Source organism: Rhea pennata, chromosome 18, assembly GCF_028389875.1.
Source record: "Rhea pennata isolate bPtePen1 chromosome 18, bPtePen1.pri, whole genome shotgun sequence".
NCBI classification, from domain to species: Eukaryota; Metazoa; Chordata; class Aves; order Rheiformes; family Rheidae; genus Rhea; species Rhea pennata.
Genome location: NC_084680.1, coordinates 3,079,663 through 3,104,814, shown reverse-complemented (window position 1 = coordinate 3,104,814; position 25,152 = coordinate 3,079,663). Strand labels below are relative to the sequence as shown.

Sequence of the window (25,152 nt, the reverse complement as noted above, 5' to 3'; positions counted from 1 at the left end):
GGCATGGACACCAGCACTGGGCACAGACACCAGACCAGCAGGAGCACAGGCACTGTCATGAGGCATGGGCACTGACACTAGCACTGGACACTGTCACCACCACCAGCACCAAACATGGCAAGTGACACCAGCACTGAGCACCAGGCACCTGCACTAGCACTGGGCATCCACACCACACTCAGCACTGAGCACAGTGCGCCAGCACCAGGCACTGCACACTGGAATGGGTCACCACGCACTGGCTGCACGCTGGCTGCCATACTGGTACTGCACCTCTTGCACCAGCACTGGGAACCATGAGCCGGGCACTGTGCACCACCAGGACACACCAGCACCAGGCAACAACACCACACACCATACACCACGCACTGCACTCTGGCACTGGGCACTGGCATTGCATGCTAGCACCATACACCATACGCAGTGCACCTGCCTTGGGCCGGGGGCCCTGGGAACCTCAGGCTGGGAAGCATGGACTGGGTACTAGGAGCTGCAAACGGGGCTCTATGGACTAAGCAGAGCACACCAGGAACTGGGCATGGAGATCTGTTCATGCCCTACTGGAACCATGCACCAGGCATTGTGCACCAGGAGCTGGGCACCGAGAACTGGGCCATGGGCACCTGCATTCTCTGTATCCCCTGCCAGTCCTCAGTGTCCCCCTGCCATCTTGTATAAAGTGCCTGCTTGTGCCTACAAAACAAATACTTTCTGAGGCAAGTTGGGGTGATTTAGCTAATAGATTGCCATGGCCCAGGCTGTGCCTACCCCTAGGACATCCTTGAAGGGTGAACTACACTGGGCTGCATGAACAGTGAAGGACACAACTGGAGCAAGCGCAAGGGAGAAGGGTGCTGGCACACATGCCAATCCCCAGGACAAGACATTCTGTAGAAGAAAAGAAGCTAATTTTTAGCACCTTCCACTTCAGACCCAGGCAGGAGATACTCTGTGTGAGCTCCCCAGTGGTCAATCCTGCTCTAGGCTTTTCAGAAGGTGCCAGTTTGAAACTCAGCCCAAAAGCCACAAGGCCTTCTGCAGCCTTGCTACATTGGCGCCCTAACCCTGCCACACTCCCACAGCTACAAAGCTGGCTTCCCTGCTGCCAGCATCACTGGCTGTCAGGCTTCTGGGGCTTCCCTGGCATTTGCACCTGCCAGGATACCTTGCCAATGTCTGCTGGGCCCATGGAGAGGTTCTGGAGGAGTGTGAGCCCTGTCTGGCTGATTGCCCCTGCTCTGCCCCCTGCCAGGGCAGTAGGAAGGGGCTTGGGCAGGACACTACTGCCCAGCAAGTCCAGCCTCCTTGCTTCCCTTTAACAAGAAAAATGCTGGTAGTGATAGAGCTGAGACCCAGAACCAGGATGGGGCCACAGCCCCCAAACACTAGAAGCCAAGGAGGATGTTTCTAGCCTGTTGCAGCTACCTCTGGCATCTCCTCTTCAAGGGGAATTTCTTTTGGAGTACCCCACAGCAGGGGTGGGGCTTTTCTGCTGGGTAGAGTCACTTTTGGGGAGACAGACCCAGCATGGAGTTGAACTCTTGGGTCAAACCCCAGCGGCAATGCAGTGTCCCCATGCCCTCACTTCTGCTGTAACAGTGTAAGTCCCACTAACTGGCCCTTAGGGGGAAGCCAGATGTGATTTTTGCTGACATCTGCTTCAGCATGAACCTGGCACACCTGCCCACTGATTTCAGTTGTGGCTGGCATCTTTTCCAGATGTGGTGGGAAGGCCCAGCACCTTGTGATACTCCTAAAGAGAATGTGGGAGGTCATGAGCTGATGGGAATGTCCTCTTGCATACATCTAAAGTGGAGTTCTGGAAAGAAAGGGGAGGCTGTCTAACTGGTACCCGATAGCAACAGGTCCTGCAAGCCTCAAACTGTGAGCAAAGCCAGAGAGCTAATGGCACAGCCCCATGTAATCAGCTCTTCCACTCCAAACACCTCCACATGCCTGCACAGCTACCCCTGGCTCAGCCTCCACACTGACGGTATGAGACAGATGGAAAGGGCCATTTGCAGGTGGATCTGGCTGAGAGCAAGAGCTGAGTCCTGGCAGAGAACCTGGCCTGCCAGCTGTGGGCACCCACTGGAGAAGGAAACATGGGAACACTGTCAGACTTATACCCAGAGCCGGCACCCTCCTTTGGGGGGCTGCGTCCCCACGCTGGCCAGTGCTATTGGGTCTTGGGAAAGCTGAAGGGGAAGCAGGAAGGTGCAGGGAGATGCTGGTGGCCAGGCCTGAAAAAACAAGACTTGGCACAAGTCACAGGGATGTGGCACTACCATAGGCAGGAGCCTTTGCTGCTCTGCTCTGCCCCAACTCTCTGCCGCAGGCAGCGCACCCCTGCATCCCCTGTGTGCCTTGTGTGGGTCCAGACGGGCATTTTGCTGCAGGTTGCTGGGCTTTAGGCTACCCATAAGTGTCCTTACTTCTGGGACACGGGGTGAGATGGGTGCTACAGCCAGCCCTGCTAGGCTTCTGGGCAGCCTGGCCTCCAGACGAGCCATGGGGATGCTGGGGACAAGGCCATGCACATTGGGCTGGGATAACCTGGAGAATGGGACAGGGTAGCCTTAAATTGCAGTTGAAGCCTCCAGCACTTGAACTACGTTTCCCACAGTACTTTGCAAAGGGAAATACGGCTTCTTACGATTTATTGCATAAGAAAACTACATTTCCCAGAGCTCTTTGCCAGAGGAAAAATTACAGGGAGAGTGGCCAACCTCTAATCGGCACTGAGGAGCTGCAGTTGCACAACCGGTCTGGATCACCGCTGACACCAGTGCCCTCTGGTGTCCCTGCCCATCTGCACTGCACAGCCGTGATGCCAGGTGAGTGGGAGTGGGAAGACTGGGCTGGAGGGCTGTGCCATTGGCACCCACAAAGCCATCTGGAGAGCTAGGAAGTGGGGGGAGCCCTTGGGCTGACAGGGAGGTGGCCATGCTCTGGGGGTGCCCCAGGGTCTGGCTGCCTGCCTGCAGGGCACTGAGACCCAGGGCTGCAAGGCAGAGTGATAGCATGATGCTCCTGAGCCTGCTGCCTGGGTGGCATGGTCCTCTTTGGAGTATTTGTCCAGCAGGAAAACTGCTCTGGAGGGTGACATCATCCTGCCTGGTCCTGCCAGAAAAGATACTGGTGGGTGCTGAGCTGGCTAGGTACCTAGAGTATTCTCCAAAAGCTCCCTGTTGCCAGCACCCTGCATGCAAATCCCGATCTCCCCTGCTTACCATCCTAGACTGATTCTACAGCTGATCTCTGTGTCCCGAGCCTTACTGGGCTCACAGGTCCCAAAATATAGTTAGCACTGTAAAGACACTAAGCAGCCTCTCTGGAGGCTGAAGGAAGGGAAGAGGGAGCCCTGGGAACTTTTTTGGAAAAGCTATGGAGAAGGTGGGAGGTTAAACCCTTCTCTAGTTCTAGCCCCGTGTAGCTGGCAGCTCTATACCTCAGTTTTCCATCTGGCTGGGGGCTGAGAGTAGGTGTGCAGCAGAGCACGCACTGCTTGTAACCAGCACAGCAGCCAGCTCATGGATTTTCCACAACCCAGGATTGGCCTTACTCAGTCTCTGATGGGAAAAGCCTGCTGCTCCTGATAGGAAGGGAGCCTAGTCCAAGGAAAGCTGTCTTTAAGCCCCAGTGGCTTTCATTTCTTATGCACTGCCAGCAAAGATGTGGCTCCCAGCAGGTCTCCTGGGGGAAAACAACTGATAGCCCCTGTTCCCTTTTCAGGTCTTGCTGCCGCCAGGCTTTCCCATACCGAGCTGTCTCCCCAAAGCAGGACTGATATTTTTTCCTACATGAGCTTAAAGGAAGAGTCAGCATCCTCCCCTTGCCCTGTATCTGTGGTCTGCTGGTGTGGACATGTGCCTGGTGGCTGTGTCAGCAGTGCTATGATGTCCTGCTGACCTCTTCCCTGATTTGACCTGGACCAACACTCCCATGTAGCTCCATCCTGACTGCTCGTGAGCAAGTACATGTCACGTCTCACACAGAGGATGTCACTGTTGTCACTCTCCACCTCCATAGCTTCTTTTCCTTCCAGAGCAGCCTGAGTGCCTGAGGAAACTGGCTTATTTTGGCTTTCTGCTCCAGATTCCTGTGTTGTAGCCCTGTTTCAAGAGGCTCTGCTTAAACGTAGCTCGAGCTCTGAAGCTGCACCCCAGACACGTCTGGGCAGCCAGCCTGCACTTCTGAGGAACACTAAGACCATGTGGATGGTGCATGCTGGCTTATTCTCCATGCTTTTTCTCTCCCAAACTGACCCAGAACCTGTGTGCAGAGGTAGATCTCGTATCATTAGTGTGTCAGAAATGTTTAGGGAAGGGCACATCTGTCTGAGCAGGCCAGGGGCATCTCACATGCTTGAGGGCTGCCCAGCACACCCTTTTCACTTAAGCTGCTTCCCAGGGCTATGGTCCTTGCCAAGGAAGGTCTTTGTACAACCTGTTTGATCAGGGTAATAGCCTTAATGTGAAGAGCCTCTGTCCCACTGTCTTCCAGCCAGCATCCCTTTGTGGTGTCTTGCAGCAGCAATACAAAACACTGGGGAACCAGCTGCTGGCAGGCAGAAAGAGAAGGGGTCTTGGCTCTGAGTCCAGCCCTTGCTTTCACAAGCACCTTCTGCATAATCTGATTCCTCAAATTACCTGGCGCCGCTATGAAGCAGCTGGGCGATTTACAGCATGGGCCATTCCTGCCCAAGCTACTCTCATGGTCCACAGCTGCCTTCTCCTTTCCAGCATAAACTTACTGGTGGCCAATTTGTTCTTGTGCCAACAATATTTTGAATAACTCTTCCTCCTCGACAGTGCCACTGTGTATTTCTAGGCCTGCAGTTGGCTAGGCTGAACCTGCCGTACTGTCCCTATTTCCCCACAGGACAGATCACTGTTCTCTTCGAGACTCCATTTCCAGGTTTGTGTATCTGTTTTGCATGTGAGTGCCCTGGACACTTGCACATTTCCCATGTCAACCTTTTGCAACCAATTGCTCCTCTTCTGTTGCTGGAAGTGCCTTCCTTGACCCTTGGGTCTTTGTTGTCCCAGGCATGCCCTGTTCAGCTAGTTCGTGGAGTGTCGCTTGTCTTTCATTTCCAACTGCAGAGGTCCTAGTGTGATGTTTCTGTGGCTTGTCCACACCTGCCTGAGGTCACGGATGTGCAAAATGTCAAGGGTATGCCTGGCATGTCCTGCCTGCCAGGTTCGAGCAGGTAACCTTGGTCTTCATGACAAAAGGAGAGGCACCCTCAGGGGAAGCAGAGGCAAGTGAAGCTTGAATGTGCCCTTGTATTGCACATTCTGGGCTCTTGTAGCTAGAGAGGGGAGGGGGCAGGCCAGGGAACAATGGTGGGAAGGCAGCAGGATTTCTGTCCTGGGGAAGGACCAGTTTGACCCAACTCTTCCCTTGCCACTTCTGTTAACCCCATACTGGTCTCCAGTAGGATGAGCCCTAGAGCATTTAGGACATTCATACTATCCTCAAAGGGAAAGGGATTTTGTGGTTGCAGGAGCTGGACTCTGCATGATATGTCTATGATGCTCAGAGGCCAAGTGTGTGGCTAGGAGCATGACTAGCCTGCAGCAGAAGCAGCAGCCTATGCTCCCCTGGGAAGGGTCACTCTTTGCTCTTCCTGCCCTGGCAGTGCCCCTCACTTTGCTCTCCTAGATGCCTGTGGGGTTGGGAGGGGGGACGCTGTGTTCGAGAAGCCCTGGGGTTGGTACCCTACACACACCCTGGGAGGAAGCTGGCCAAGATGATGTGTTTGTGCCCTCGTTCAATCCCCTCCTTGCCCCTAGCCTTTCTTTAGCCTGAAACCAGATCCAGTGATGTTAAACCTCTTCCTTCTACACTTGCCTTGGAAGACCTTCAGAGCACTGGAACAGGTTGCCCAGAGAGGCTGTGGAGTCTCCTTCTCTGGAGATGGCATCTGCCTGGATGCAAGTCTGTCTAACATCCTCTAGGTGACCCTGCTTGAGCAGGGAGGTTGGACTAGATGATCTCCAGAGGTCCCTTCCAACCTTACCAGTTCTGTGATTCTGTGACCTTAAGGCTATGCAGAGAGAGGGCAGGAGCTTCCTCAGATTCTCCAATGCCTCCTGAGCTACCAACAGCTCCCAGCCTAAAAACATTCCCAAAAGCATTCCTTTGCTTTGCCTGGGTTGTACCAACACCAAAATCCACAGGTGCTCTTGTGCACCAGATGTGTCCACAACAATAACATACTTCTACCAGCTCTAGGATCAAACCAGTCATAGAACAAGGTCGAAGATAGCATGCTGGCACTTAAAACACTGCCAGTGATTTAAAGACACGTTCATGTGTCCTGAAGATCCCAATCTGGTGGCTCCAGAGCCTATTGAATTCCAAGTCATAGCAGTGGCCCCTCCTTCCTCTTTGAAGCTGCCTGGTTATGAGCTCTGCAAGTTTCTAGGCCTGCTTCAGTGTCAGGGAACTTCAGTCCTCTTCTTCCACATCGTAGACAAATTCCCCAGCAATGAGGCTGATAGGCGGTCACTAACCTCACTTGGAAATGTGGCTGGAGATACCAAAAAGAGATGGGCTGTCCAGCAGTGCTTGCATGTCTGGTGCTCCAAGCTGATGCATTTTGCAGTAGATACTTGGAGTTTGAAAAGCTCCCTGGAAGGATGTTGGGAGCAAACTTAGAGGCCTTTGCTCCCTGTGCAGCATTCTTGCTCCCAGGCAGCAATGAGGATGCCCCTTTCCCTGCAAGTCCTTGGGCCTGGGACGTACCCTGGAGGGATGGATGGGCTAGGGGCAGAGCAGCTGGCTCGAGCTCTGCTTAGGGTGATTTCTGTGGGGGCAGGTGCTCCACCCTGTGCTGGAGTGTCTGTACGGTTCATGGAAGAAGTTACCGCTAGGTTTTCTTTCTTCTGGCAGATGATGAGAACATGGAGGAGGAAGAGGTGAAGGCTCCTGCTCCTGAGATGGCTGAGCTACCTGGCATGCAAGGGGACTCCAGGGATACCCTCTCTCAAGTGGCTGGGGACACAGCAGGGTGGCAATGGCAGGCCCTTACTGGCCCCAGGGATCTCAGGGAAGTGCTCCCAAAAGTGCCCTCCCCAAAGCTCCTGTGACAGAGAAACCTTGTAAATGTACTGAATATGGGAAGGACTTTGTGCAGAGCTCTGACCTTTTCAGACACCTGCAAATCCACACTGGCAAGTGCCCATACGTGTGTCCCACTTGCGAGAAGGGCTTTGGTGATGGCTCCGCATTGCTGAAGCACCACCACACACACCAGCAAGCGCCAGTACAAATGCACCCATGCAGCAAGGCCTTCATCCTCAGCTCCTACCTGATCCAGCATCAGCGTGTGCAAAGCCAGGAGACGCCTCACAAATGCCCCAGCCTTGGGTGCTGCTTTGGGCTGAGCACAGAGCTGCTGCAGCATCTGCAAGCCCACGTGGGTGAGAAGCGCTGCAAGTGCAGTGAGTGCTGCAAAGGCTTTGCACAGAGCTCCGACCACATCCACCGCCAACTCACACACACTGATGAGCACCCCTACAAATGCCCTGTCTGCAGGAAAGGCTTCATCAAGCATCAGCGCGTGCACACACACACACACACACACACACACCAGTGAGTGCCCCTCTGTGTGCCTGGCCTGCGGGAAGGGTTTCAGAGAGAGCTCATCCCTCATCACACATGGGCAAGTGTCTCTATGCATGCACTAATGGGAAAAGGTTCAGCCTTAGCTGCATTTTCTCCAAGTATCAGCACATGCACACCAGTGAGCATCCATGCCAGTGCTCCCTGTGTGGCAAGACCTTCAGCCTCAGCTCCAACTTGCTGTAGCACCAGCAGACACATGCTGCTGGTGAGCAGCTATTTGCCTGCACCAAGTGTGGGAAACACTTCATCCAGGGCTCCAATCTGCTGCAGCATCAGCGCACCCACACTGGTAAGGGGCCCTACCAGTGCTTCTAGTGTGGCCACCACTTCAGCCTCAGCTCCAACATGCTGCAGCACCAGAGGACACACGTGGGTGAGCATCCTTATGCCTGCCCTCAGTGTAGCAAGGCCTTCGGCCTCAGCTCCAACCTGCTGCAGCACCAGTGGATGCGCACCATCAAGTGGCCCGATTCCTGCACCCAGTGTGGGAAGTGCTTCAGGGACAGCTCGACCCTCTGCAAGCACTGGCGCACCCACGCGGGGCTGTGCGCCTGCTCGCAGTGTGACCCTGCAGGCTGCCCCAAGGCATCTAGGCCACGTCTCTGTAAGGCCTCCAGTAAGTCCTTTGGATTGAAATAAACAGGTCCTTCAAATTCAGGGCTGTTCCCTGGGAGGAAGGTTCTGAGGTGAAAGCCTTAATCTCCCCCTTTAGACATTCAAATGCTACTATGAAGCACAAATCAGTCCATGCCATGAGAACCACGAAAGGAAGCTTAGTCACAACAGAATCACTTCATATACCTACCTCAAATACTAGAAGCTGCAATACAGACGATTATGTAGATCTATGGCATAGCAGACCCAGCCGTAATGTGACCGAGGTGAATTACTAACAGTTTGTAAATAGTAACCAGTAATCTTAAAGTCACAAACTGAAGTTCAAACATTTAATTTGTTGGGAAGATATGACTCTGAATTGAACTATGGAAACCACGTCTGGCAGTCTTGTGCGGTTCCTTAGAGGTTTTATAAGTGGTAGATAATCCTCAGATAAAAAAGCTATGGCGCCCAAGATGAAGTTGCTATTTTCGACTTGTCACGTATAAGGGGAAGGACTCACTGAGCTGGAAGCTGGTGGTTGCCTAGGAACTGTGCATTCATTATGAGTAAACGGAGGACCCAAACTAATGCATATCTATTTGTTACTTCAAAAGAGCCTGATTTCCTGCAATTGTTTTGAAGAAAAATTTCAACAGAACGATACAAATGAAAACTAGGGTGCCTGTTTGAGCAATGTCTTACTCTGGGAAGAGGAATAGAGATCAAAATCCTCATGGGAAGCAATGGCCACACTTACAGAGAAATATTTTCTGACTTTCTATGCATCCTTTTCCCCATTTGCAAACAGAAACTGTGACACAGTTATGAGGTCAGAGGAGCTACAGAGGAAAGAAAAATCCAAGATTGGCAGAGCTAAAGTTCAAAAAGTGTGGGCTACCCAAAGTGAGGACCTGTGCAGCTGCACAAACCATAACCTGTGTCATTGGAAACTTCTGAGAACATTGCATATTCACCCATGAGACAATCATCTGAGTGATTTGAGGAAGATGAGACTGGGAAAACCAGAAGAAACAGGAAAAGAGCAAACTCTCATTTGACTTTTTTTAACTGATCTATGAGCTGCTTATTTGCAGCCTGTGCCACCTCCCAGCAACCCCTCACATTCAGCCCCTGGCTGTGCATGTCTGAAAGGCATCCAAGCCATGTAGGGCTTGCACTCAGTCCCAGTCTTCGTTACCAGTGAGCACCACACAGAAGACTGGGCTGGACACTCAATGGTTTACAGGTCTCATGAGTAATCAGCAGGGCCTGTGGCTGGGCTGGTCCCCCTGCCCTAGGCAGAGGCTGGCCCTTGTTCCAGCACCCACAGGCTGTCCCACAATGGAGCAATGTTGTCAAAAGAAACACTAGAAAGCCACGGGCATGTCCAGCTACAGGTTGTCACTTGCCTGGGATCAAGAACGTGTGTGGCAACAGGGCCAGTCTAGCAGGGTTGGGGAAGTCTCAGCTTCTTCCAGAGCTCAAGGGCTCTCCTAGTCACAGCAAATCAAACCACCAGACCTGTTCACTGATTATTTCTGTTTCTCTAGCGGGAAGACGCAGTGTCACATCACAGGCACATGAGGGTGGTGAAGTTCTTTCCAGCCCATTAGTATCTAAGGATGACACAAAACAGCATCTCCTGGAGGGGAAGATTTTTATATCAGCAGCCCAAATACCCTCTCAAAAACTGAGAGTCTTAGCACAGTGTTATGAACAGCTTCCCCCTGCAAATGATGATTTTTCAGCAAATCTTGGCATGCTGGGGAATTTTTCGAACCTAAAGAAAGCTCATAGTTGCACAAAATGGGCACATGGATAAGTTAGTCTGGACAGAGTAACAGGAAGCCAGTCCCTAAATTCAGTCTTTGTAGAATAGTTAAAGCCAAACAGATGGGTTCATTGTTTTAAGGACATCACAAGACTCCCTTGTGAGGGACCCTCCACTGTTTGATATATCCCCTGAGATGTTTGACTTACCTGGGGTAAGGGCCCTTATCGGAAGGGCAGGGCAAGCCAAGAGCTGGTGACCAGCTACCAAAACCATGAGGATTAGCGGCCAGGCCAGCCCTGAGGGCAACAAGTAGCTGGAGGAACATGGCAAGCTCCAAACCTTTCCAGAAAGAGAAATAAGCCCACCTGCCTGGCACCACCGCTAGGATGACTCATTTCATTCAGAGGCTAGATCTAGACTTCTCCTCAGATTTCTTCCTCTGTGAAGCGTATGTCCAAGTTTTCCCTGCTGCCTGCCCAGTGGGATTTGGAGGCTTACAGAGGCCACAGAAGTTTTTGGTCTGTCTAAGAAAGGGCCCTCAGAAATGACTGTGTCTCTGCAGGGGCTGGACAGGCATCACCTGCATGACCTGGCATTGTAGTTATAAACCCTCGCATGGTTACTGCCCCTTGTGCCCTTCTGTAACACAACCCAATGTCCAGCAATCTAGTTTGAAAAGCCTAGTAAGGGTAAAATTAAGGTATTCCCTTCAAACCAAGCCCTCAGCCTGTGTTCTGCATCATGTGCTACGTGCCCCTGTGCCAAGCTATCCCTACTTTCAGTGTCATGCCTGGGCACAGCACGTTCCTGCACATGCAACCTAGCCACCCTGTGACTGTGTTGCACACTGCAAAATGCAGTCTGCAAATGACCTGCAAAGTCTGCTCAAAAGGAGGGATTGCCTGCTGTGCCTCAGGCTGGACAATACAAAACCCAAGTGTGTTTTTCTCCTGGCTGTGTTGGCAGTGCCATGTGCACCCATCTGCTTGTGGGAACCTGGACACATCTGTGCTGCCACAATCACTCTTTTCTAGTTCCTTCCTGTGGTCCCATCACGGCTGCAGTGCCAGGACATGTCCCATTGCTTGGGCTAGCACATATGCTGTGCACAACAGGGACAGGAGCCCTAGGTGATGCACCAGTTATGGGGCAGGCCTCATCCTGCACTCTAGACGGCTCCTAGGATTCAACTCTGTACCAACAGATCGGAGTTGGAGTTTCCTGGAGGCAGCACAGGCTTGTCTGCAAAACACCCTGGTGCTTTTGCATGGTAAATGAACCAGGCAAGGCTTGTGCTAGTCCTGCAGCAAGAGCCTCTAGCAAATCCCTAGGAAGGATTGGTAGCTCCCTAGATCTGAGATGACTGCTCTTCAGCTCTGTCCTGTGTGGGTTATACAACCTCCTGCTGGGGCACCTCAGCCTGCACCACAGGGCTGAGATTCGGGACCGAGCACCTCAGGAGCGCCCTGGAGGGTGAGTGGAGCGGAGCATCGCAGAGGGCGTGGAAAATGCCGTGGGCATCATGCACATCTGGGCATTGTGCACGTGCACGCGTGCGGTGTGTGCAGGCACAGCGAAGGCGCATGGCACGCGCACAGCTCACTCACGTGCCCGTGTGGTTTTCTGTGTGTTCTTGCAGGAGAGAACGAGGCTGCTGAAGAGGGTATTCCCCAGCCCCACAGGCGGATGTGTGTAGACACACGCACGTGCCTGGTGCATTTGGGTTCCTCCAGGCGTACCAGGCATGTCGTTGCTATACATGGAGAGAGGCCTTGAGCTGTGGCTGAACAGCCCAGAGCCTTTCTATTTTAAGTCCCTATCGTGCCCTGGCAGAGGGCTGCTCACATTCCCTGAGAGTAAACGCTGTCAGAAAAATAAATTGGTGTCCGGGCTGGCACGGCCAGGGCAGGCATTGCGTGAGTCACTCTGCGCCTGCTCTGCTGCCTGGTGTCTCCCTGGCCTTGAGTTGGCCTGCAGGAACCAGGAGAGGAGCCGGTTTCCTTATCGCCTCCCCACACTCACTCCTCGTCCCTCTCCCCTGCATCTCACTGGCCCAGCTGGCCGGCCCCCGGGTCAGGCAGGGCCTTGGCAGCCGTGACGGGGGAAGCTCACATTGTGGCTGCCCACTGTGGGCCTGGCTGGAGGAGAAAGCAAGGATTTCCTGGCCTGGAGCAAGTCCTTCCCGTCTCCTCCCAGCAGCAGAGCGCTTTCGGGGCTGAGGGGAGGCCATTCCCGCTGAGCTTTGTACTGGGAGCCAGCGGCTGCTCCGGCACAGTGCTGCTGTTAAGCAAAGGGTTACAGGAAGGGCTGGGCTGCTGGCAGGCCCTGGCGATCAGGGACCAGCAAAGCCAGTGGGGCAGCAGGCAGGGGCTCCAAATGCAGAGCTGGAGGAGGAGATGTGGGGATGAGCACATCAGCTGGGCAAGCATGGGCATGGCCCCCGCCAGGCTCTGCTCCTCAGCAGCCTCTTGCTGGTCTGAGAACTACAGGTTTCCGCATGTGAGAAGCCCCCCAAAACACCAGCCTGACACAGCACAACTCCCAAATGCTGCAGTGCGACCAACACTAGTCCATCCACAAATCACCCAGATGCCTGAAAGGGGCCAATTTGGACAATGCTATCCTCCCCAAAATCTCACCCTGCCAGCTCTATCTTAATCCAGCAATGTCTGAGGCTGGAGCAGAGGAAACCTTCATCCCTTCTTGCCATAGCAGCATCACATCACCAAGGCTGAGACACTGTAGGGGCTTGCATGTCCTCACTGGGGAGATGCAATGGGAGAAACTGGCTGTGCAGCACACTGCAGCTCAGCCCACCACATACACCCATCTTTAGGGCCAGTCCGGTGCCCTGCGCAGCACTGTGGCATTGCACAGAGATGCAATTTTGGGTAAAAACCCAAAAAGGGAACAGCAATACTCCTTCAAGCTCGGTGTCCATGGGCTGTTTCTGGGTGTGGGAACTATATCTAACTATATCTGTTCACATACAACTCCCCACTCAGAGCCTAACAGGAACTAACAGCCCAGGGTGTCTTCTGAGGTCAAATACTCTCATGCTGAGGAGACCTGGAAAACTGTCTGTAAGAGCCCCAGCTGGGGACACCTGGTATGGCACATGCACACCCAGAGTTTTCCCTCCTCAAATTTCAGTTCCTCCTCTGAGCAAAGAAAGCATTTCCTGCAAAGGAGCACGACAAGCCCAAACTTGGGTTTGCTGTTGACGTTCATCTTCAGACAGAGTCCCCTTTTCCCTTTTGGATTTTCTTTCAAAGAGCTGAACTCAACAATGCCGTTGCTTCATGCTTCTGGTATACCAAAAGCATATGTTCTCCACATGGAGAGCTTGTGCATAGGCTACACCTAGCTACATTCTTTTTAGGAAAAGTGGCTGATTTCCTGTTATTTTTTCATGAGTGAAAGTTTAATGTCCCAGAGACAGTCTCAGCGGGAGAAGGGCTGCCCCCCACATCCTGACCTGGCACATCCAGGGCACTTTGCTATCATTTGTTGCCCTGCCCTGGGGAAGGGCTTAGGAGATAGCACCGTCCTGCCTGATATGGAGAAGGGAAGATCTTCCCACTGGGAATAGGAGAAGCCCAAGCCCATACCATGCAGCAGCACCCTGCTCCCGACTAAGCCCTTGGCTCCAACTCTCTCCCAGCATACGTCTGTTTTCTGTCCTGCTGTCTGCTTGTTCCTCTGGTTCAAACAGTCCCCGTTTGTTTGGCTCTTGCTGCCAGCAGGACCTGGGGCTGTGTGCCTGGGCTGCATGTGTACAACAGCTCCTTGTTCCCCGCCTCTCGCTGGCCTTCCTCTCTCCTTGCTCACCCCTCCTTGGCTTTAGCAACTATTCCAGTTAGGGGTGCTCCCTCCTTGCTCTCCACCTTTCCAGCTGTGCTGCAGGCCCTTGGCCCTCCTGTCTTGCAGCAGCCACACTGGCTGCAGAGCAACACTGCCTCATGCTGTTGACACTTGGGTACCTGTAAGATGGCTACCTGCTCCCACAGTACAACTTAGGGGCTGGAAATAGTTGGGTTGTGCAGCGATGGAGGTGTATGAAGGCTTATGTTGGATCCAAGGTTCTGGGGGCTTCTTTGAAACTTATTAGAGGCTGGAAGAGGATGAATAAGTTGTGCTTTGGACCTGCAGCTCCCCAGCTGGCTGTTGTGGTCCACCTAGGTCTGCCTTTGCTTCTCCAAGTCTCCTTGTGCCTTTGGGCCTCTCTGCTATGGCTGCGCTGCCTTGTGGGAGAGGACGTGCACTGAGGGTGGGTGGTGCAAGTACATTTCCTGTGAGCTTTGAGCCACGCTGCTACACCATCATCTTCCTCCCACAGCCACCGACTTTGCAAAAGCCCCTGGTGGGTGGTTGAAATTTCCACTCGCAGAAGGAGGCCAGGGCTGCCACACAAGCTGCCGCGGGAAGTGAGCTTTCAGAGCCACAGTGCTACGCAGCATTTCCCAGCAGGGTGTTTTTTCTGGGGTCACCTTCCCCTCTTCCCTCCTGAATCTATGGAGTAGCCAGGCCACAGTCCTGGCCTAGAGATGTGCCAGTAGATACCCAGCAGGATCATCCTTGTCTACCCTAACAGCTGAGGGAACTGCTAAAGCCACAGCTGCTGAGGACTGACGCCATTCATTACCTGGATGCCTGGCTGTGGCATGCACAGTCACCCACGTATTCAGAGGTCCAGGGCAAGCATGTATATCCCTACATGCTCTCTGTCCCTGCTAAATAACCTGGTCCTAGTTAGCCAGATCCTTAACCGTGGAGGCAGAAGCAAGGCCAGTCCATGCTGTAGTTTCTCCCCCAGTAGCATTGCAGTGCTGCAGTGCAACAGCGGTGTAGGCTGGCTCTGCCCTCAGCCTCTGCAAGCAGCCAGCTAGGATCCTATCCAGCGCTCTACCAACAGGATTGTGCTGCGGTCACACCGGGACACAGCTCTTTTGGTGGGGGCATCACCATGAGAGGCAGGTGATGTGGTGGCAGCAGTGCCTCCAGCTCCCAGGATGGCTCCGAGTGCCTCATCTTGCTGACAGCAGCCCCGGGCTCCTGGGATTTGATCTTTACCACTCTAGCCAGCCTGTCTCCTTCCATTTGTGTCTGCTGTGTTTCAGAGGGACCGCAAGTGCCGGGCACATGCAGCATCCTGCCTGGCAGCTCCATGCTGGCATGCTGACAGCTACCGGGCAGGCAGCAGGCCTAAAGCTTCTGCTTGTGGTGCTGAACCTTCCCCACAGCTCTCCAGGCCCCAGATCCCTGTGCATAAGTCAGAGTCCTCCAATAACTCGTCAATGGGATTGGCAGAGAGCAGCAGCGGCAGAACCTGGGTAAGCCCATTAGGCAGGGAGTCCCCTAGTATGCTGTGATTTTGACTGTGAGATGTCAAATGTGCCCATAGAGAGGCTCGAGCCATCATCCTCCCAGAAGAGAGCCAAGAGAGGGCTGGATGGGGCTTCATGTTTACTTGCGAGGGGACTGTCCTTCCCCTCAAGTAAACACATCTAACAATACCTTCTTCCCCAGTACTGATGCTACTATGACCATGATCTCCTCTGTTGGAGGGCAGTGTCCATGTCATGTACTCAGCACAGCATTCCTTCCATTCCAAGCTCTGTTAGTGTCCCCAGCTCAGGGTATGTAAGTCTCTCTGGATACCTCTGTCCTGCCCCAAGGACACAACACAGCCCTGGCACCTCAGTGACTCCTTCAGCAGTCTGAGCATGCCAGAGTCTCCTTCCTGGCTGGGGCACTGAATGAAAAGACCTCACATCCCCACACCATCAGAGCCTGTAGTGAGGATGGAGCTAACTCCAAAGTGACTACTTGCTTCCTACCTCAGCCTACACAGGAGCACCAGGCTGGAGTGACTCATTCTTGAGAATCCTTCCCAGAAAAGTCACTGGACAAGGGGTCCTCTCTAAAGGGAACAGGTTCAAGAAAAAGGCCATAGGAGTTGAGAGTAAGGGATACACAGTATTGTGATTCAGGTGGGTCCCAGCTTTTCTCCATCTCAGTAAGGCCAAAGAAACTCTCAGCCCACTCTTTTACCAAGGAATGATAACCCTAGACCTTGGTGATGGGTCCTGAATTAGATACAGAGGTCAGGCTTGGGTACTATGTCAGCCTGATGGGAATAGGAACAGGACCAATGCCATCAGCAAACTTGGACACAAGATCTGTGGTGGTGTGGCTGAGAAAGGAGGGGAAGAGCCCCAGGGCTTGCTGCCAACAGCTCTGCAGCCACTGCCAGAGTTGGATTTCTAGCTCCCTAGTGAGCTGAGCTGCATTAACAAGCCAGCTCTGGCTTTGCAAGTGCTTTCTGGGCAGATGCATCCCAGCTAAGTAGTGGCAGCCTCACAGGAGACATGGGCTGCATGCAGGCAGCGAGCAGGCAGAAGCTGGCCTGCCAGCAGCCACCCTGCCCTGGTGCCCTTGTGGCCTCAGAGAGGCCGCCTGCATGCTCCAGTCCATGCAGTGGCCAAGGGCAGCATGGGCAGCAGCCCACTTGTGGGTGCTTGCTCAGTGGCATTTGGCCTGGCCTGCGAGCAGGGACACAGCAAGTCTTTCTCTTGGGAGGAGATATGGGAGGTGCCCTCTTTCTCCACTAAGCATTTTGCTCCCTGGTCCTTGGGACTTGCTGCCCTGCTGACACAAGCCAAGACCTTGGAGGATTGAAGAAGTGAGGGAGAGGAAAGAGGGTGTGGATCCACCTAAGGCCCAGGCCCCACAGGGTCAGAAGAGAGGATGCTCTGACTCCCTTCTGCAGTCATTCCCATGGCCTCTTGCTCCTGGACACCAGCTCTTCCCAGATTCCTGAAGACTTCTATACCTTGGCAGCTAGAGGCTGGAGCATGGCTGGAGGCACCACAAGCAAGTGTTTTCCTCTCCCAAGTCAACAGCCTGAGCTCTGTGCAACCTGCACCATGCCAGCTTCTGGCAGGGACCCTTGGGGCTGCTCCACATGCCCCTTCCCACAAGCTCTGTCACAGAGTACATGTCCTCACCTTGGTGCAGACTCAGCAGGATGCCTGTCAGCCCTAGGGGAAGTCTCCCTAACAGCTTGTGACTGCCTCTAGAGCTGGTGTAACACACATGGTGACTGTCACACGGAAAACAACCTCCTCTTGTGGTCCCCCACCAGAAACCCTGGATGGCTTCAAGCTTTCAGTCAAGAGGATGCCAGGGAATTAGCAAACTCCAACATTTCCCAGGCTCACTCATCCCTGCATCCCCTCATCTCCTCTGTGTAATAACCTTTCTCCAGGTCTGCAAGCCATCACACTCTCCCCAGCCAAGCCCTGAAGCTTTTTTCTTTTTTTTTTCAAGCTTTCTCTGCTGCCTGCTGTATGCTCAGAGCAACCAGCAGCTCAGATCAGCCATGCTTAAACCACAGCAAAGAAGCAAGTTCTTCCGTAGGCCTGCATGCAGGAGCACACATCACCATTGCTGCTCTGCGGAGCTGAGTGGGCAGGAAGCCACCACTGCATTGGAGGGCTCAGACAGACAGACAGGCTCCAGCAAATGTCAAATGGGAGCCATGTTGGGGAACAGCTCCTGGCCGAGCAACTGCATCGCTCCCCAGGAGCTTAAGGACGCCTATAGGAAATAAAACTCCACCTTTCTGAGGGTCATCACTGACAGATAAACCCAAATTGACCTAGGGCTATAACCATTGTTGCCTATTTAAGAACATCAATTGTATAAGATAACAGCAGAAACTATACTAGGTGACCAGGAAGGCTCTTTCCAGCTGCTGGTAGCCAGGACCAGGGAAGGAAGAACAAGTCGTGTCTCCAGGTCCCACTGTGAAACCTTGGAAGTTGTGTTCAGATAGCAGGATCACCCTACCTGCAGGCACAGCCAAGGCCTTATGTGCAACGATGCCTTCAGAGCAAGAGATTGCACAAGCCCCATCCCGGAGCTGACCAGGGCTCAATGAAATCCTGTCTAGTGCATTAGGAGGTTTTCACTGATCCTGAAAAAGCTGAAATTCTGTGTGGGTATACAGAAATTGCTGCTTTGGTGCTCAGTTGCTCTTTAAAGCTGTGACCTGTCTAACACAGTCCTGCAGTCACTGGGAGAGATGTGCGGGAGGTTGGGCAGATCTCTAACTGGTGCCAGAACAACATTGTGCTTGGCAGGGATGTGCCAAGGGAACAAGCCCATTCAAAATTATGTGAGGACCCTGCTGAGCTGCTGACAGGCATCTCAAAGGCACACACAGCCAGCATGCTGCCTCCTTCTCTGTGACCCAGTTTGAGTCTCACCACTACATCCAGTTGAGCAGCGCTGTCAAGTTACAAGCTCAGCCAGCACTGAGCTCTCTGAGGGAGCCAGTAAAGCAAACGCTAAATGTCACTGCAATTACAAGGAGTCTGTCTCAACATCAGTGTCTCTGGTGCCAGAGATGCTCCACCAGCTCTGCAGCCACCAAACCCAGCAGAAGAGGGCAAGGAAGAATTACCATAACCCCACTCTGATATATACTCTGGCTTCACCTGAGCCTGAAACCCCCTCAGGCTCTAATAAACCCAGCTTCAGCTGGGCTGAATTTGAAGGGGAAAGGTTTCTGGTGCTTTTTTAAAGGGCAAAGGTTTGCCTTGCTTCCTCTTGCCCCTAAAATGCAAGACTAGGTCATGTGGTGAGCTTCCCTTTCAACCTTCCCAGCCAGCAGCCCTTAGAAAGCATCAGGTTTCCCCAGCAGCCCCTATAATCACAGCAGGATGGGGAGGGAGTTTCTGGTGTGCTGCTACTCGATCACAAGGAAGATGTTAAAACCTCTTTGCCTTCAGAGTCCATGTGAACCTTTACACATATGGGGCTGGGGCAGATGCAGCCTCCAGCTGAAGAAGGTGGCTCAAAGATGAGCTAGAAGACCCCCACCTGCACCTGTGCAGACATGTTTCTAGCACTCCTGGAGGAAGCTGTCTTCTGTGCACAGGAACACCTTGTTCAGACCTGCAGAGTATGTGCTGCATGGAGCAACATCCACCATTGCCTCTGGGTCTCGAGTGCCTGCTTGCCCCATGCAGTATTGCCTACCCCAGTGCACATCCTGAGAAGGCAGCTTAGGTTCAGCCCTGCAGGGATTGTGGACGGTTCCACTTCCATAGCGGAGTCCAAGCCCCGCTGCTCAAAGCACAACCAGCATTTTGGTCACAGCCTTATGCAGTGGAGTTTTGAGTTTCTCCAAGGTCAGATATCCCATCACCTCACTGGGCCCTGGTCCAGTGTTTCACCTTCACTGTGAAAAAGCTTTTCCCTTTATATAGTCAGAGTTTCCCATGTCTCAGCTTTTGGCCATTGCCTCTCATCCTTTCAGTGTGCCCATCTGAGAAGAGTCTGTCTCTCTCTTCTTTCTTTCCTCCCAGGAGATAGCTGTGGAGAACATCATGATCTCCCCCAAGCCTTCTTTTCTGATGACAGAAAAAAATCAGCCCTCTGGGCAGGGAGGTGGCGGGGAGGGGAATAAGAAAATAGGAGACCTTTTCTGACCCTGCTGCCATGCTCCTTTGCCCCCTCAATCTCTCTGCATCCTCCTTCTCCTCCCTCCTATTCTACAGTTGAAGAATACAGATCTTCAGAGTGTTATCCCCCTGCTGCATGAGGTGCAATACCGGCAAGGTGGGGTCCCCCTTCATGTCAAGGGCTCCCAGAAGTGGCTGTAGAATTAACCACTGAAAAGAGTTAGCAGTAAAAATAATGATTAAACCCCTTTGGATAACTTCAGAGCTTTAGGAATATCCATAACCTTTGAGCTAGCCAAACCATGATCTCTGTAAATCTTTCATTCCATTAAGTATATAATTCATATAATCTGAAGAAAGAGCAACACTCATACACGGTACTTTGTTGGTAGACTGTGTAATAGTGGACCACTTTGCAGACTTCTGAGCACCATCCTTCTCACAGAAGAGTCTCTGTAGAGAGCTGTAAGCCTAGAAATGACCACTGTCAAAACATGGAAAGTGCTTTAGGACTGTACTGCAAGTGCTTAAATGGCTAGCTCCTTACCATCATCAACACGCACACACCTCTACTGCTTCATAACAGCTGCCAGAGCAGAAATAATTGGCTTGCAACAAAAAATTCTGATAGTTCTTTGGTAATTTTTTTAAATAGATTTTCTCCTTTAAAATTATATTTACGCTGCCTGGGCTAGCTGCACTTCCCAGGAACTGCAGCTTCTGCAACTGTTCTGGTAGAGCCAGGCGAAAATGCGTGCCAGGCATGCAGCATGACTTTCCATTTATGAACGCGTTCCCTGCACGTCCCCACTTTGTTGGTGTCTCTGCACACTGTCAAGGCTGGGAGCATGTGAGCAAAGCTGGAGCCAGCAGCCTTGTGGCCTGATGGAGGCCTTCCCACAGAGCTCAACCCTCAGCTTCCTTGGAGCCGCCCTACCTGCCCTGCTCTCAGCGAGAATGCACCTTCAGGTGCTACTGGCATGCCATTGCCTGGCTGAGTGCCACGTCAGCTAGGCCTGGAGGTATTCTAATCTGGGAGAGTGGTGACCATGGCACCTGATGTCCCCTCCTTGTCCCCTGAGCACTGATGCTCTACAGGGAGCAGAAGGAGGAGAGAAAGGACTGAGGGGATGGAGCATGGCATATGGAAAGACTTAATACAGAGCATGACTGCAAAATCTGAGTCCCTCCACAATGAGGATGAGTGCCGGGCTGGATTCACTCTCCCAGTGCTGCAGAGTGGAGCAGTCACTTGTACTAGGGCCTGGTCTGTTACAGGCCTTTTGATTATAGCTGCTCTCTGTAAAACTGAAGATGAGCTCATTCTTTGGTGGGTGAATTATCTGTGTTACAAGTGATTCACTAGCAGAAAACAAGATCATTGCAAGAAATAGACTGGATTTTGGAAAGAGCTGTTGATGTTGCACAGGAGGTGATCAAACAAACTCTTTAACAAGAGCAGTAAGCAGTAAATAAAAGAGGCATGAGTCACTGTAAAAGCACCCCGAGGTATTGAAGTCAGATGCAGGGACAACAAAGAGCAATGCGCAGGTATGTGCCTGGTAAATGGGATCCAGGAGAACTTGGGAAGAAGGCCTCTGCAATGCCAAGTTTAGTATTCATGGAGCTTTTGGCTAACTCAGGCTTAATGAAAAGTAATTAAAGTTATGGATGTGATCACAGGCCAGGGGTCAGTGCCAAGCAATAGAGAATTACCATCCTGTTAGAGCCACAAAGACTACAAATCCAAAAGTGTAATAAAATCCTGAATGTGTGGCTGGAAGACCAAGTAGATGACAACTGATGTAGATGATGAGGAGGAAACTTCGGGTCAAATTATCTTCTGGCATAGCTGTTCATCTTGATGGAGTTACGCCAGCAGAGAAACTGGCCAGCATTATTATGTCTCTCAATACATTTATAAAGCAAAGGTTGAGAAACAATTGATCTGTGACACTGATAACAAATGAGTTCCCAGAGAGAATCTGTAGTCAAATGCAGGGCAATCAGCAATCTTGTACCAGGCAACAACCACCACTGAATTTTAAAAAGCAAAAGCTGGCTTGTCTAGGTGGCATGAAATGAACACACTGGCAAAGCTGCTCTTGTGTGTCCATCCAAGTAGAGCTTGAAACAGCACAACAGGAATTGCAAGTATACTTGATTGAAGGAGCTCTCTCCAAATCCAAGAGGCCTGCTGGAAAGGTCACAAGAAAAAGGGAAAATAATTCAGTGATATTTATAATACCCCCAAAAAGCATGATATATCACATCAACAGAGAGTTCAAAGGACACACTTAGAATATCCCCATGCAGCATAAAGATATTTGTTTTTGATAACACATAATAAGATATATATTTATGAAGGATAATGCATCAAATGGACTTGTGTGCATGGTGAAATTAGATAGTATAACCAGGGACCAGGTAGAAGGATGAAGAATATGGTCATATATAAAATCTACAGGTTAGAGATGACAACATGGAAGTGCATCTTCCTGAGCCCAGCTGAAGAGTAAGTGTCCAGGTTTTGAAAGGCAAAACTATTTTCAGTTTGGGAAGGAAGCCAGAAAACCCAACTTGCAATCAGGCACAAGTAATTCTCAAAGATCTGCTATTCTGGGGCAAAAATACTCAAGAAAAGCAAGCCTGGAGGAGCTCTGTAAGTCTTGTTCAGTGCACACTTGTTCAAATCAGTGGAAAACTGAAGGTGTCAGTCTGTGGAAACTTGGGACAGAAGACATAGGAAGTAGCACTTGCTCCCTAATATGAAAAAAGAAAGTGCCAGGACTTGGCTCATGCTGTTAACTTCTTTGCAAGTAAATGAGTAGGTAGCCAGTGACCATGAAACTTTGAAAGCTGCAGCACAGAAACAACTGTCTGTGGTTAATTAAGACTGCAGGGTTGAACTGCTGTGGGTAGGAGGCCGATTTTGTGCTAAGTCACTGGCTAGCAGTACTAAGCAGGTGAGTGAGAAATGTTCCCTCACTCACAGTGACACAGAGGTGCTTGAGAGCATAAGAAAGGGGGCCAAACAGTGCTGCTCTGGCATATAGGAGCACTGCCTGCGTGAGGAGGAATTCAGCGTGGCATCCGCCAAACACAGGAAGCAGAGCACAACAGAGCCATTGGGGCAACATGAGGATACCCTGTGTCTTGGCACGAATACATTCTCATTCAGCAGAAAAGACTTCTGATATCATTTATGATTATTTTTAAATAGAGCTGTTGCTTAACTCACTGAATAGCAGTGTAATAACACAGTGTAGCTAGGTCAGCATGGGGGTGCCATATGAATTAATAACAGAAAATGTCTCACAATCGCTTACTTCCTGCAATTTCCTTTGCTCTGTGAGTTCAAGCATAACATACCAGTTCATGCTTGCTGCATCCAAAAGTGTTAGCATGGAAGTAAGCAAAAAATGGCATAGAAAAAAGAGAAGATTAAGGGAATCCCTATTTAGCATTGTTAAGGTGGAAGAAAGTAGGCCCCACATGCTGATTTTGGCATGTACTCAGATCAAAGAATTATGCTTAAAAGGACTAGAGGCAAAGTTATTACCGAATCTCCTATCCAACAGAAGAAAATAGAAGATTAATATACAACCACTAACACTATCAACAGGAGAGTGTTCATTTCCAAATTGACAGGTGAAGCAAAATGATCCCAAACCGCACAAACAGGCTCAGTGTGGTTGAGCCCAAGCGCTTGTCTCACCGAGGTGGGCTTGGTTGTCTCCTCCACACCAGAGAAATATTGGCAGATAAGTTAGGCAGGATGAGTCCCTTCCTCATACGGTCTGCAGAGGAATAAGCCCCTCCGGACAACAGTTTATCTTGTGCTAAGATAAAGTCTATGGGATGCGTAAAGCCTGACGCAGTTGAGCATTCCTCTCTCCTGACAGCAGGGATACAACCCCCTCTTGAAACATGTGAGGCTCCAACTTCTGTACCAATCCTGGGGCTCAAGAATCTATGGGAAAGTGATGGTGTAAAAGCAAGATGTGACTGTGTGGTCGTAGAGTGGATCCAGACCAGAGATCCCTGCAATGCCTCCAGATAGACCTCTTATTATAGGGGGGATTGTGTGGCTGAGCCATGGCCAGAGGCTTTGCTGCAGCGACGGATGGAGGGCCAACGAGCAGGGCACAAGCAAGATACCCCCTGCCCACCAGAAATAAATGCAAGACAAGGGGGAGGGGATCAAAATCTAGCCAGACTGGTTAAAGGTGATAACTGATCAAAGGGAAGGAACATAAAGAGCTCCAGGGTGCTTGAGGGAGACAGGAGCAGAGAAAACCCAGCAGCACCTGAGGAAGCCTGGAGAGCTGCCTGCTACAGCCCTGCTGCAGCCAGGATGGCCTGGGGGACTGGAGCATTTTGGGTTGGGGCGTGCATTTGCCTGGGTCATGGCAGCTGGCCGAGTTTGGCTATGACCACTGGGTTGCAAGGCCGCTCTGAGCTTGGGAAGACCAGGAGCTCATTGCAGGGCAGGACACTCACGCTGACCACCTGCCTGGGGCAACCCCCAGTTGGAGACACCTGTAGTGGATGAAGAGGTACCTGCTGGGGCACCAGGGAATGAGGTGGGGTGCTCCCCACCAGCTGGCTCATGTTCGCCTGCGCCAGGGAGAGGATCAAAACGTCATGAGCGCGCCAAAGCATGATGTTTCCCAGCACGGCCAGGCTCTCTAGGGACCTGTCAGCATTGCTGTACCCCAGGCAGCGGCAGGAGCCCCACATGCATGCCAGGTGCACCAAATCCCTCGCAGATCTGCAGGACCTGGGCCTCGGCACCCGCTTCCTAGACCTGGAGGGGAGTTGGGATGCTCAGTCAGGTTTTCGGCAACGGGCTCTGCTCCAGGGCTGGGGCGGCTGCAGGTCCCGGCTGCCTCCTGGGGTCCCCCCTGAATCGGGTCCCAGGTGTGGCAGTGGGGTTGGTGGGCTGTGGGGTGCAGGAGAGGTGACAGGTCCAGTTCAGCAACTGGGTCAGGGAGGGGAGGCTGCTCCCAGCACTGCGGCTTCCACCGCTGGTGTCGCCCGCGGGGGCCTCTTCCTTGGCTGCGACGCACTGGGCTTGCTCCCCAGGCCCCGAGCAGTGGGGCCTCTGTGGGGCTCTTGCCCCCATCCTGCTCCCCGCGGAGCCATTTCCAGCAGCGCCGGCTGCTGAGTCACCGCAGGCCCCTCCAAGACGCCCCGCCAGGCCGCGGGCTGCGTGGCCCCGGGGCAGGGGGGATGGGCCGGCCCGGTGCCCTGACGGGTGGGAGGCCACGGGGGTGTCTTCAGGGAGGCCCGGGGCCTCGCCGGGGAGGCTCGGAGCCCTCGCCACGGCGCGCGCATGGCGGAGCCGGCGCGAGGGGGAGGAAGGAAGCGGCGCCCGCAGCGTGCGCCGCGCGCACCCCGGGCTGCAGCCGGCTGGCCGGCGGCGGGGGATAGGCCCCCCTCGGCCCCAGTGGGGCCCCGGGCGCTCGGAGGGAGCCCCGGCGCTGCGGGAAGGCGCCGGCTGATGAATGAAGAGGGGGAGGGCACCAGCGGGGGACGTAGGGCACTGCGGCCCGCCGGGCTCCGCGCGCTGCTGATTGAGAGAAATGTGAGCCGGCTGCATCACTGCAGTACCCACTGCGGACGCGGAGCGAGGCAGCGAGAGCGCGCAGCGCACCAGCAGCT

General features: G+C 52.7%; 1 long non-coding RNA gene across 1 annotated transcript; it reads left to right on the top strand.

Moving 5' to 3' along the window:
* The first annotated feature begins 2,774 nt into the window (after positions 1–2,774).
* LOC134148653 (uncharacterized) lies at positions 2,775–7,138 on the top strand. Its single transcript, XR_009960247.1, has 2 exons — positions 2,775–2,837; positions 6,904–7,138. It is a non-coding gene; the product is annotated as an uncharacterized LOC134148653 (long non-coding RNA).
* Positions 7,139–25,152: the final 18,014 nt, after the last annotated feature.